The 14,770-nt window shown below is 38.3% G+C and overlaps 1 protein-coding gene across 6 annotated transcripts in view; it reads right to left on the bottom strand.

Annotated features, from left to right (window-relative positions):
* The window catches only part of ARAP2 (ArfGAP with RhoGAP domain, ankyrin repeat and PH domain 2), a 144,487-nt gene that overhangs the window by 95,359 nt on the left and 34,358 nt on the right, over nucleotides 1-14,770 (bottom strand). The window lies entirely within an intron of this gene.

Below are 14,770 nucleotides of genomic sequence, written 5' to 3'. Positions count from 1 at the left end.
AATATAGCTGTTACTATTAAAAATTTAAGTAGCCATCTGGACTGTTCTTTGGAAGTGCTTCACAACCGAAATCCTTCTTAGAAGATTTATCAGGACTGTTCTCTCAAGACCAGAAGGATCTGTGTATTTTAAAAGTACCACGTACAGTTATGGTTTCCTGAATTCACATCTTTATAATTTTCTTGCTGAAGCTTTACAAACACACCGAAGACCTTGTTATATATTCATAGTCCAGACAAACTGCTAACAAAATGTTTCAACTCTTAAAGGAAGGACAGATTGTGAATGTTTTTGTGATATTTTAAAATCTAGAATGGTGGTCATGCAAAATTTATGAGCCTCTTTACAGACCTTTTTGTACAGTTGTCACTGGACAACATAAAAAAACTGGTATGATAACTCCACTGTCAAAGATCTCCTAATGAGTCTCCAAATAATGGAGATCCTGCTTTCCTCTAAATTTACCTGTGGAGATAAGCAAATATGACATTAACCAGTAAAAACTGTTTTTGAGCACACACAATGCTTTTACTTTTTGACTGCAAACACTAAGATGCTAAGACTATTAGTCACAGTATCACAGTATCACAGTATGTTTGGGATTGGAAGGGACCTCAAAAGATCATCTACTCCAATCCCCCTGCTGGAGCAGGAACGCCTAGGTGAGGTCACACAGGAACATGTCCAGGCGGGTTTTGAATGTCTCCAGAGAAGGAGACTCCACCACTTCCCTGGGCAGCCTGTTCCAGTGCTCTGTCACCCTCACTGAGAAGAAGTTTCTTCTCAAATTTAAGTGGAACCTCTTGTGTTCCAGCTTGATCCCATTACCCCTTGTCCTATCATTGTTTGCCACCGAGAAGAGCCTGGCTCCATCCTCATGGCACTCACCCTTTATATATTTATAAACATTAATAAGGTCCCCCCTTAGTCTCCTCTTCTCCAAACTAAAGAGACCCAGCTCCCTCAGCCTTTCTTCATAAGGGAGGTGCTCCACTCCCTTAATCATCTTGGTTGCCCTACGCTGGACCCTCTCCAGCAGTTCCCTGTCCTTCTTGAACTGAGGGGCCCAGAACTGGACACAATATTCCAGATGTGGTCTCACCAGGGCGGAGTAGAGGGGAAGGAGGACCTCTCTCGATCTACTAACCACCCCCCTTCTAATACACCCCAGGATGCCATTGGCCTTCCTGGCCACAAGGGCACAGTGCTGGCTCATGGTCATCCTGTTGTCCACCAGGACCCCCAGGTCCCTTTCCCCTACACTGCTCTCTAATATGTAATCTCCCAACCTATACTGGAACCTGGGGTTGTTCCTGCCCAGGTGCAGGACTCTACACTTGCCCTTGTTAAATTTCATTAGGTTATTCCCCGCCCAACTCTCCAGCCTGTCCAGGTCCCGCTGGATGGCAGCACAGCCCTCCGGCGTGTCAGCCACTCCTCCCAGCTTAGTGTCATCAGCAAACTTGCTGATAGTACACTCAATTCCCTCGTCCAAATCGTTAATGAATATATTGAACAATATTGGCCCCAGCACTGACCCCTGAGGCACTCCACTAGATACTGGCCTCCAACTAGACTCCGCACCATTGACTACCACTCTCTGGCTTCTCTCTCACTGTATATATAAGAGTATATTTTATTTACTGCCTCCTACTTTAGTAACATAAAATTCTATGATATTGTATTTCACAAGTAAAAATTCACAATTAATTAAAAAAGTTTAAACACTTTTTGAAGTGCCAACCAAATAGGATTAATTTTTCTGCAGATGGGTCTCAGCTCCACCACGGACCTTCACGGGCTGGCAGGGGACAGCCAACCTCAACATGGTGTACACCACAAGCTGCAGGGGAATCTCTGCTCTGGCACCTGGAGCAGCTCCTGCCGCTCCTTCTTCACTGACCTTGGTGTCTGCAGCGCTATTTTACATATTCTCACTCCTTTCTCCCACTGCAATTGCTGTTGCACAAGGTTGTGGGGTTTTTTTCACTTCTTAACTATGTTATCTCAGATGCCTTATCAATGTCGCTGATAGGCTGAGCCTTTGACAGTGGTGGGTCCATCTCGGAGCTGGGTGGCATTGGCTCTATCAGACACAGGGCAAGTTTCTGGCAGATTCTCACAGAACCCACCCCATAGCCCCTCCACTACCAACACCTTGCCATGCAAACCTAATACACTCTCCTGGGAAGACATCTTCCTTACATTTAGTTCAACCAAAAATAGAGTGTTTGGGTTTGTTTCATTGGCTGGGTTTTTTTAGGGGAGGTGGTGGTTGTTTGGTTGGTTTTGTTTTAAAGAAAATATTTTCTTCTGCTGGCTTTAGGTTCACATATAGTAATTCATCTTTCTGAGACAGGCCAAGATGAAAATAGCTGATGAATTCACAGAAAGTATTTTGATTTTTCATAAAGTAAAATAACTAATGGACAAACGTAGAGCTACTGCTTAGCAGCTGTTCACTTCCATATTTGCCTAGGCTTTCTGTCATGAAAGTAATGATTCCACATAAAGAAAACAGTATAAAAGTAAATACATAAAAGAGAGTATCACAAATCAATGCAGTTTACAAATAAGCAATCTACTTTTCAGTACTTAAATACTGGAATGACTAGAGTATTAAATGCTTCAGAGCGTTTACTGCACTCCTAGTAAACTCATAATGAATCATTTTTATTCTGAGTTCATGTAAAAGCCTTTGCCTTTTGTTTCTAGTGAAATTTTGATTTTACAAATGATTAAAGCTAAGAAGCTACACAATTTAACCAGAGGCATTCACAACTCAAAGAATAGCCCCACGCAATAACTGAGAAGCTAATCAAATATTTTTATGATAGTGACAAGTAAAACAGAGGTCCAGCTCTAAAACATCTGCACTATACTCACATGTCAGGATTGCATCCAGAATATAGCCTTACGGAAACAAAATGCCTTTGTCTTAATTAACACAAGTTTAAATTTTTAGAAATAACAGTCTTCCAAAACTCAAAACTTACGAGCTAGAAGTACCTTATGTAAAAATCGAACAAATTCAAGCTTGCAATGAAACTATTTTCTGCTAATGAGAAGCAAAGGCTAACATCCAACAGAAAAATACAAACTATTTGTACAAATATGGAGCAATCATACTCTAAAAACATACTATGACAAACTAAAAGTTAAAAACCAAAACAAACTGAAAAAATCATTAAAAAACCCCATAACATACTCCTTTCAAATACCCTTCATGCTCTGTGTTACTAACTAGGAAGCTAGCTGACAGAAAGAACACTAGGAATTACATGATCTTTAACAAATTATCTTCTGTTTGTTTCACCAAGCTTCCCATTGTCACACAATGAACAATACAGGAAGGTCTTGTAGGACCCAGAAAAAGTACAGACACTGGCTGCTTTGTAGCAAAATGATTCCACCTGGCTCCTGTGTTCTTTTCATTTCTCAGGTATCTCACTCCTACCCATCCCCTTACACAAGGAAGAAATAAATCTTGCTCATCTGAATTTAATGAGAGACTGAAAAAGCAACACTTGCCAATAGTAATGTTAACTCTGCTTCAGAGCACGTTCTTGAGGTGGGGCAACAGGCCTTGATCACTACTCAAACTGTGATTCTAAAACCAATATTAAACTCTGAGTAATATAGCAAACAGAAGCTTAACACATTCCACAAGTTTACAAGTTTGTTTCCTCAATGTTCTAATAGAACAGCCTTCAAAATCATGCAATAATAAAAAATAAACATTATTTTAAAATATACACATATTACTATGTTCAGATAACTGAAGATACCTTACAAATCAGAGATTAGTAAGGAACAGCACATACAGTGGCAGTTTGTTCATGGAAAGTGACAAAAAAGTGAAGCACCCATTTATGGGCTGATCGAACAGCAACGTCCTGGCCTAGACACCAGCAAATTAACTCCATGTCATGGTGAAGCGCACCTATGAAAAAGCTGTTCTGGCTCCTAACTAAAAGTATACATGTACACCTCATCACACAGAAGTTGCATCAAAATTGCAAAGGCTTGATCCAGATAACTCTGTAAAATAGAATCTCAAACAGTAAAATAGAACTAAAATTAGAATTATGAAATTGCTCCATTTCAGGATATTCAGAAACCCTGCAGCAGCATTTTGTACCAATTGTAGGTGAGGAGGCTTGTAACATGCTACAATGATTTTTGAGAACAGAAAATCTTCCCAAAAAATCCTTCCATATTAGCAAGAATGGATAGCTGCAATCTGCAGACACAGTGATGTGGGGAGAAGGTATATTTTCCCAGCATGACCACGCTATTTTAGAAATTAGGACAAACAAGAATTCTGCAATGAAACAAAATACAGGACTAAAATGGGAAAGTGGCAACTCTGACATTAATGGCGAAGCTCCAACTGACATTCACAGAGCTGGAGATTCACCCCAGGTATCTGTGTTTAGACCCTACAAGCAACAGCTTTCCTTAAACTGCCCTGTATATACTGAAAATGAATCTTTAACTTTTCCATTTAGAAAGACAAGCAGCTAGAAGAAAATCAGCACTGGCTTCTTAAGGTTGATTTTAAAATACGTCTGCCTGCAGTGTAGGAGAATGAAATTTAGGTCTCCAGACGAAAAGCCTGCACAATTAGAAGACCCGAACAGCCAGCGCGACAGAATCATGCAGAACTGTGATGAGATAACATCTTCCGGCTTTGTACCTACAGCGGACTCTATTAACCTTTATTTTTCTTCTCCGTGTAAAATTCCAGTACAGCATTACCTGCATATATTAAAAGATATGTTCTGATATTCTGCACCTCAATGAGAGACAGACGAAGAAATAATGTCTCTGAAACAGAGCTTTGTGTGGATGTGACCCTTTTCTTTCTACATTAGCATTTATTGCTGAGAACCCCAATAAAGACATGCAAGTTTCACATCTACACTGCTCATTGTACACATTCACCACGAGCAAGTGAAAGTACCTAAGATCATCCTCAAATCAGGCTTCTAAGTTTTACCAACTGCACATTGTCATTAAATAAAACAGAAAAAGCAAAGGAAGCTATATATCACCCTTTTTAGCTGTAGAAGGAGAGTGAACAACCTGTAAATAAGTAATGCTCAGGAATGATTACAGAGCACACAGAAAACAGACAGAGAAACAACTGATGTATTTATTAAAGTTGAAAGAAGCCCTTTCCAGATAAGTCACATAACAATGGCAGGTATCTCTGCTGTGCGGTTGGTTTGTTTTAAACAAAATAAGACAAAAGATGCTAGAACCCTCCTCACTTTTCTTTGGGGGAAAAAAAAAAAAAAAAAAAAAAAAAAAGAAGTGCAAGGTAAAACAAACCAACCTATGAGTCAGAATCCATCTGCCACCTGGGCACCACTGACAACCAGCCCGCAATATCTCCTACTCTTATGGCTACTCGACTAATGAATTTTGCCTTGATCATTTTCTCAGCTTTGGCTATGACCCCCATCTCCTGGCTCATCAGTTTTCTTGCAGCCCAGTAAATTGGCAGCTGCTCAGTTCCTTCAGGGGAGAGAAGGGAGAGTCAATTGTAATAATGGGCTGCAATTACTCCTGTGTTGCAGGAACTGAGCTCCTGTTGCTGACTGCTGTCATTTTATCTGCCTTTGAACTTCTTCATGACCCCATGGCAAGGAATTACAGCCCTCAGCAAGAAAAAACATCACACTTCTCATAATCACACAACATCCTGCAAAGCCTCTCAAACAAGTGCCAGACAGGCTGACTGTGGAACAGAAAGCAGCATACAAAGCCACATTAATTTTACTAATGCAGCCACACTGCTTCAAGACCTTTGTCAAACTTCACTCGGGTATCTCTAACACAGCTCTGCATACTGGACTTAGACTGTAGACATGTATAAACTTGGACAAGCACAGTTGATATAGACTGCTCTCTGCCTAGAGGCAAAGTATTGAAATACGTACAATTTGAAAACACTGGACAATAGAAGACAGAGACAACAATTTTGCCATAATCAGAAGGGAGTCATATCCGACAGACAGCTATGTATTTTTTTTTTTTAATAGCTTAATTCACCTTAAACAAAGAAATGGACAGGAGCTGTAATAATCAATTAAATATTAGATAACAGAATCCCCAAAAGGACTGGCAAAGTCAATAGTTAAAAGTGTTTATCTTCATGAGTGAAACACAACCAACAGCCACCGCATTCTTTGGCTCAACATTTTTTTTAAGCAACTTTTATTGGAAATACTGCAAAAGTACAACAAAAAGGTCCCCAAAAGACAAAAAACCCCAAACAAAACCAGTTGTTTGAAGTGCTCAAAACATAATGTCACTAGGTGTCACTTAAAATACAAACACGATTATTTCCACCTTTAATTGCCTGAGTCACTGCTTTCCATCTTCTCTGTTATTTTCCTTCTCAACCCCTGTCCCAGCCTGTTCACATGGTCCTCCAGCTGCCCACTGCCAATTGTTTTGTCAACCTTCTACCTTAAGTGAGGTGACAAAGCTTGATTTTGCTGTAATTCAGTGCATGTAACATTTTTCAAATGTTTCTGTAAAAGTGTTTAGATATCTATTAATCATTCTGGTGGATCTCTGAGGTGGGTCTGACCCATATACTGAGAGGGAAATAACTTTTGAGTCAAGTTTTCTGGAAATATCTGTAAGTTATTTTTTTTTTTAATGAATGAGATTTAAAGCATAACGTCTCTAACGATATTATTTTGCACGCAAAATATTTAAGAGGGAGAATTTCATTTACTGTCAATGGCATTGAAGTGTTACATGAGGCAATGATTTGAGTTCGAGTTGATTAAGTTCAAATTTGTTGGCCCAGCAATTTATTAACCAGAGACAGAAATTATTGCTGAGAAAGCACACTGGGGTATTCCCCAAATTCTTACTATGCTGTAAATCATAAATTCCCTTCCTTTTGCTGCAAGGGTGGTGCATTTATTTAGAATAAAGTTTGTAGGCATCAGATAGCAGAGTACAGAAACTAAGGCTTTGTTATTATCTGAACAATGCCATACTGCTACAAACAACATAGAGAAACCAGCACAAATGAATAACAACTTATTTGAGGTCCAAAAGATTAAAATACCACTTAAGCTACAATGATATTAAAGTTCTTAGTATCTTAAGGATCATCTTTATAATGCTTACTTTAAACCATTCACTGTGCATAACTGATGAAAACTCAAATGGCCCAACTATTTTATCAGTAGTCCAATACTAACTCCCAACCTGATCTCTCTCCACTGCCAGCAAAGATACTGTACACATTTCCAGTGCACACTGTGCACAAGACAACAGTTCTGGAGTGGTGATAGGAGGTGAAAGCATATGAGGGACAGGAAGAAAGAGGGACAGGAAGAAAGAGGGACAGGAAGAAAGAGGGACAGGAAGAAAAAAAGAAAATTATAATTTCTGGACATTTAAAACAATTCCAATGGTCCTTACTCTGCTGAACTCCCATAGATATTGAAGTGAGACCACCTAAGCTTGAAAATCATCATGAAGGAACAACAGAAATCCACGAATGCTGAACAGTTTTCCTTATGAACACTGTGCTCTTCCTGCTTGTTCAGCTACTGCAAGCTAAATGCATAATGATCAATCACCTGCCCTTAAGTGCTCAGGGTTCTAGACATTACAGTGTCAGTCACAAGGCACATTAATGAATTGCAGGCATACTCTCTGGTCTCCTGCTGGTGCATGCTAATCCCTTTTATCTAGTAGTGCAACCAAGTAAACATTTTAATCATCATAATGTCACCGCCAGTGCCCATCTGATTGTACTCATCATATATTAGGCAAACCCTAAGGTCCTCAAGCACATTGCTTTTCCACTTCAGACTGGACAAAATAATAGTCTCACCTCTCTGTTAAGCTTAGTTTTCACAGAAGTATAGCCATATAATTTAGCTTTTTATCATATAGGCAATGTACAAAAATCCCCAAAATATCCATTTGTGATGTTATTTGTCTGAGCTCTGCCACACCAATTAAAGATTAAATTCATAAACCACATTTAGTTAATTGAGTTGTAACAGATTTCAAAAATGGCAAGTTGATGACAGAAGATACACACTACATTATTAAACATTTTCAGTGGCATAGCATGGTACTTTTAACTAATTAGGAAATGGAATTCACATACACTATCATATGTGTGTACCCATCTTTAGTTTATGGAATGAACACTTCGGTGAGAATATGTTGTCTACACTGTCTCAGAAATGCTCTGCTTTTCACTGTTGTAACAGCTTTGTAACTTTACCTAAATTTTAATATTTCAGCTCTACAAATTAGTTTAATACCTGAAGTAAAGGATGCAGACTGAGAAAAAAAAAAAAAAAAAAAAAGGTAATCAGTTTTGGCACTGGTATATTTAAATTTACTTCTGTCCCAAACATAGCAAAAGCATGCATAGGAAAAATGAATTTTATATTGCCCACAATTTAAAGGAGATATAGCAAACCAAACTTACTGAGTAGTTTTTGAGCATGTTTCCTATAAGAATTGACTGAAACGTTTACAATAACACAAGAATCAACTAGGTGCAAAGTAATGTTCTAGCTACATTTAACTCCACAGCTATTGAAAGAAGATCTAATTATTCTTGAAAAATACTTTTTTTTTCTGTTTCATTGTCATCTCAAACCTTCTTGTTGCACGCACACACAAAACCCCACACCATTACTTAAGTGTTTATGTACATATGGACACACCGTACAATCTTTCAGGTTCACTGAATGCAGAAATGACTTCTTCATATGATTTAAGATAAATAAATGCAGACCTGGTCTACCATTATAAATAAAAGTACACATAATGGTGCGCTACTTCCTACATTATAGGGCTTTTGATCCAATAGATTATTTTAGCATAGGAATTGAAGCAGAGCTAGTAGTTCTTAAATGCAAGTAACACGTAGTGATGGATAATGCTCTCAGGTAATTCCAGTACTCTTAGAGGAACACAGATTTCCCCGATACTGCATTAAGGGTGTTATAACCTTATGACAAGCAGATAGAAAACCTTCCTCAAATTGCTTACGCATGTGTTGTGCCACTCTGTAAAACATTTTTCTTCATAATATTCAAACAAATCCTACTTTTTTTCACTGTTAATTTTTACATGATCAAGGTAGCTAGCTGTATATGCATTAGTCATTCAGAAAGCTTGACTAAGCATTAATAAGAAGCTGAGAACTTTGTCATTTTCCTTCTTCCTTCCTTACCCTCCACCCCCAATCAATCATGAAGCCTTTGAACATTGTGGAAGCATTAGGCTTTCTACTATGGTTCATGATTGCTTTAGATGTACTTACATCTCAATGAGATCTTAACAGCATAAAAACAAATGAACAGGAAAAATAAAATCCTCATAGAGCCAAAGTCTAACCGCACACAGAAGAGTTTAACCTTTTTTAATTTTTCTTTGATAGAATTCCTGTTCATGTCCTTCTCCCAATTCTTCAATTTTTAGATGTAAAAACGTAGATCTTCCCTGTAAAGGTGGTCACTGACTCCTTTTTCTTGTCTGATTGAACCACCTTAATGTAATAGCATATTATCTTAAATCCATTTTTTAAATATTTTTGAAGGAGGGGTGCTATTAGTTAAAAAGTGAAGAAGTAATGGTCAGATCAACAAAAACCTTTGCCCCAGTCAACACAATTTCCTGTAATCATTAATTCCGTATTGCACAGCAAGCAAATAAAGGAAATATTTAAGATTTCTTACAAAATTCAAGTTATCTCCTGTCTAGTTGTTTCTGTTGTCATGCACAGCAATCCATCTTTGCCATGGTTTTGAGTGTGGAAGATCTGAATGAATTTCTTGCCAAGGAACTGCTGGAATATCAGGAATATGACCTTAATCTATCATCCCAGCTACAGCTTGATAGAAACAACTGTACTTGAAAGATGCTGGATCATGTGCTTCCACTTCAAGTCACCAGTGTAACAGTATATTCAATCTTTCCCCTCAAATGTATTTGGTATAGTTTTAGGTTGTTCTGGTTTTTAACAACTTGCTAAAGATTTGTATTGTTCTGAGGTAAAGAGTAAAACCTGAATGAATCAAACATGGAAAAGAAGGACAAACATTCATTTGTTTTTCTGTCACCTCCACCTGTTTAAGGCATTCCAGGCCAGGCTCATTCATATGTTTGTAAACATAGAATCATAGTCCACAGCAACAATCAAGTAGAGAATTCCTTCTTTAGAGAGCTTCCCAGTTATTATTACAAATAATAGCTTATCACCCCAAAATCTCCAAAAAGACGTGTTCTTGGAGCAGGGAGGACGAGCATGTGGGACACAGGGAACACGACACAGACAACACTGTTTTCTCATTCTCAGTAGTTCCACCTTTCACTGCCCCACCCCAGTGCCTATCAGCCATTTCTCTCTCCTCTCACCACCTATCTGAAAGGTCTTCGCATTCCTCCTCCTGCTTTCTTTTGTTGCTTTTAATTCTCTACCTCTTTCTCTAGCTTCCTTCCAAAAACTGTCAGCTGCTTTGCTCAGGGTTTCTCATTAGATCTCAAAATCTTTAAGTAAATGGTTTGCTTTCTACTCAACTTACATTCCACTAACTCTTCTTTCACATTGCTGTTGCCATCACCTTGGACTCATTTTATACTCACACATATTATCACGATGATACAATGAAGAATCTAAATACATCCAAAAGGCTTTCTCACACTCCTTCAGCATGACAAACAACCGCTACTACTCATCTTCAGGAACTCATTTAACTGTTCTTCTCTGTTCACTTTCCATCCTTAATTTTTTTAAGGGCTTCTCTTTCTCATTCATCATGTTCATGATTATTAATCAGGATTTCATTTTCTCCAGGGGAAAACCAGAACATTTCCAAATGAACAATCGCCTTGCAAAAGATCATTTTAAATTCCCGTCACTACATACTGAAAAGTCACAGACTTCTAAGTCTGCCCCTGAATCCCAGCCACATTGTTTCTGGCAGTGGATTTCACAGAATCATACAATGGTTTGGCTTGGAAGGAATCCTTAAAGATCACCTAGTCCAACCACCTGCACAGACAGTCATCTTTCACTGGATCAGGTTGCTCAAAGCACTTCCCTTTAAGCCCGTGTTTCTTAATAGAGGTAAGAACAGGCACACAGATAGTCACACACATCCCTTCCACTTCACATCACTTTCATCTCTTTCAGAACACCAGTCTCAAGAATCATCTTTAACTTGTCCTTCAATCTATCTCCTTATCAGTTCTCCACATTATCATACCCTTTGCCATCTTCTACATGTTTAATGTAATTTCTTCTAATACATCTGTTGATGTTGTCCAGTGTTGCTTTAAATGCACCATTAGCATTAGAGAGGAAATGAAAATTACTAGGCACTCTCTTACTGGTTCACTCACCATGAATAAACATTTCCATCTGCCACAGAGCAAATCACTTCAATCTTTGACAAAACAAAAAAACCCTCTGAAATCAATAAAAGCAGAGAGCCAAAATGAAACAAGAGGTTTTAGATAATAAATTGATACCATTGCTTGTACATAACAGAGAGAATACTCATCGCTATTTGAGCTTTAACTTGGAGTCATGCAGGAAGGAAAAAAGTCACAATTATGGCACACAGACACACATACCATTTCCCAGTCTTTATATTGGGCAAAGTTTCCTCAAATATCCCCGGTAAATACATCTATTTCAGAACCACTGAAAGCAGTAACAAAGAGCATCCTGAATTCTCTTTATCAAAGCCAAATTCTGGTGCAAACACTGTGACACGTACTGACTTAAGATACACCCTAATGAAGGAGGTATATTCTAGTAGACCAGGGAAAGACCTGTCAGAGCCCTTCTGATGGTCACAGAGGGGAGATTATCACTGGCACCACCACAGCAGACTGACATTTCAAGTCAATGTTTGAGTTATCATGAAGGATCAGATGACATGTTTTTATTTAAGCACGAATGATTTTGAAATAGAAATGGGAATTTCAGCAAGTTGCAGGTTGAACAAATTGATTTTGTACAATGTATTTTTCACTTTTGCTCCAGAGAGGAAATTTTTAAAAAATTCACACTATATGGAGAGTCAAAGAAATTGATGGTTTCATACTAGCACTATATCACTGCCAGAAGCTGAAGCTAAACCAATCACTTTTTAACTAGAAATGAGCCTGTGACATGATATACTGATCTCAGTCTGAACTTCACAAAGTTCATGGTGGTTGTGTTCGGATTGGGCATTTGGCTTAGGATCCTCTCCACTTTAACAAAGAAGAACAGTGTTTTAAAGTAACAGTGGACTCTCCTCTATCAAGCTTAATAGGAATCAATGAATCAGCTTGATCCGATCTCATTTCAACATTGTAAGAAGTCTAAATAGGTGTCTTTTAGCACTGCAGTTATTATAAACCCCTCTAAGTCTCTCTGGGAGTCGTTCTTGTATGGATGTGAATTCCAATATGAACAGGATTTGAGAACACCTTGAACATATTTTCCTGGTAATTTGCTGAATTGCAAACTTGAGATGGGGAAATATTTTTAGAACAACAGAGCCCTCTAATGGATTAATGCTGTATTACTGGGTTATTTTTCAGTGCTGCAGTAAAAATAATTCAGTTTTTAACTTGAAAAAAAAAAACAAAACATAAGAGGTACCTAGAGAAGAATTACAGACTATGAAAGCTTAAAGACAGAAGCTATTTCTTCTGACTCCCAAATAGCCAGAAATCACATAAAGAAATATACATTGTTCAAATGGAGGATGTAAAATAAAACCTCTTAGGGCCATTTGATATTTTTGGTTTTAAATAAATAAGCTTTGGAAAGAAAAAGCTGGTTTTGCAGCACTGTTTGTAATATTCATACACACACAAGGAGCTGACAGGCTGGTGTAACTTCTAACCTTCACTCTGTTTCAGGGCTTGACTTTCATTTGCATTCTGTGGCACTGCAGTCAATGATCTCTGTAGAGCATCCATGTAGTAGAAGGGAATAAACATATAGTAGAAAGGCTGTATGGGGTGTGCTTTCATGATCAGCTAAAGCAAAACTGAAATCGGTTGATGTGGAAAGCACAGAGCTGATACAACTCACCATACAGCCACACAAGAAAGAGAACCAACACACATGTGCACACACAAAATAATAATTTAAAAAAAAAAAATCTAGAAGAAAGCACAAGAAGGGGGAGGGGTAAGCAGTCTTACATTACTTTAGATAAACATGATCTCCATCTTGAAAACATAACAGAGCAATGAAGAACCCTTCAATAGTGAATGGCTCTTGAACAGTTTTGTATCAATACAGGCAGTCAGAAAAACTGACTCAGCATAGTGGGCAGAGCTGGGAGTGCCCAATAACAACAGAGAGAGACCAAAGGACCACTAGAGGCAAGAAAGATGATCCCAATGGTTATATGCAGGTAGAGTAAGAAAAAAGCAAGAAAGCAAAAATTGGATGTCTGGTATTGAGACTCTCAAGACGGTCACAGCTAGTTTCAAATGACGTATCACTCTGGAAGGGAAAGTGGTTTGCAAGTCCATATATGTCATTGAAGTACCACATTTGTCCCTTAATCAAAAAGTTCAGAACATCCATAAGGGAGCACTCAAAAGTATTCAGGGGCATAAGATGAATATAGTATTGATTCTGAAGGTAAATATGGCTCGTTACGATGAACATCCACAAAAACTCGACTCTCATTGATGGGAATGCATTCCATGGACTCTTACTGACGAAATACCTTGAAACCCCATGACGGAACACTAACATTGAACATCACAGCACAGCGTGGGTTATCCCAAAGGTAGAGGCTGTTAAGTAAGTTGGACAACGTGATTCTTTCTACTGAAATGATGTAAGGAAACCTCAGTGAAGTAGAGACTTTGATGGTGAAGGTATGGCATTTGTGTTTTGGTTTTGTTCCTATTTAAAGACCTCCAGCTAGAAACCTTAGTTAAATACACAAACTAATTGGCAGCAGCAATTGAGACTGAGGATTTCAGTATAGCTAAAGAGTGCTGTGCTCAACTACGAAGACCAATTCCTCTCCATGGTGCTCATTTAGCAAAACACATGCTGCAGGCTTAAATTCAAATATCTGTAGCCAATACAGTTTTGGTCAAATATTACATCTAAGTAATTTGTGGAGTTTTGTTAGAGCCACAGAACAATATAAATCCATAAATTGCATCACGTTTTTGATTAGGTGGTTGTTGCCCAACCTCAAAGAATGTACCTGACAAGTAAAACTTTCTTGGAGCACAGTACATAGGGGAGGAAAAATAAAATGGGGTCTTTCTCAGTCTCAAATTTCCTGCCTTTCCCTGGGAAAAAATAGTAAGATTAAATATTGAACATTATGTGGTCCCTCAAGCTCATCTAAATAATTTCACACTTAAGAGGATAACAGGAGAAGACATGAGATCAACTCCAAAATCACAGGTCTTACTAAAAGACCAGTCATGTTTGAAACAGGAGTTTCTGTACAGAAATTTGAGAGAAAATGAGAATAAAGCAAGCACATAACATCCCTCCCAAATGCCCTCCCAGGTTCCAGTTACTTGTGGGTCATTAATTTCCTCACATACAAATAATACCTTCCATTTAATGTCCTGCAATAAATGTTTCTTCCACACAGCCATTCATTGAACCCAGTTATTCTCATTCATTCCCTATCTACAGCATCCTAAAGAGTTCCACAGCTAACTACTTCATATCATAATACATTCATGCCCAAAACGAAACACTCTGGATTTTGGG

The sequence above is a fragment of the Streptopelia decaocto genome (genome assembly GCF_964273445.1).
Source record: "Streptopelia decaocto genome assembly, chromosome: 4".
Lineage (NCBI taxonomy): Eukaryota > Metazoa > Chordata > Aves > Columbiformes > Columbidae > Streptopelia > Streptopelia decaocto.
Note: the sequence above shows the minus strand (reverse complement) of the source record. Positions and strands in the feature narration are given on the sequence as shown.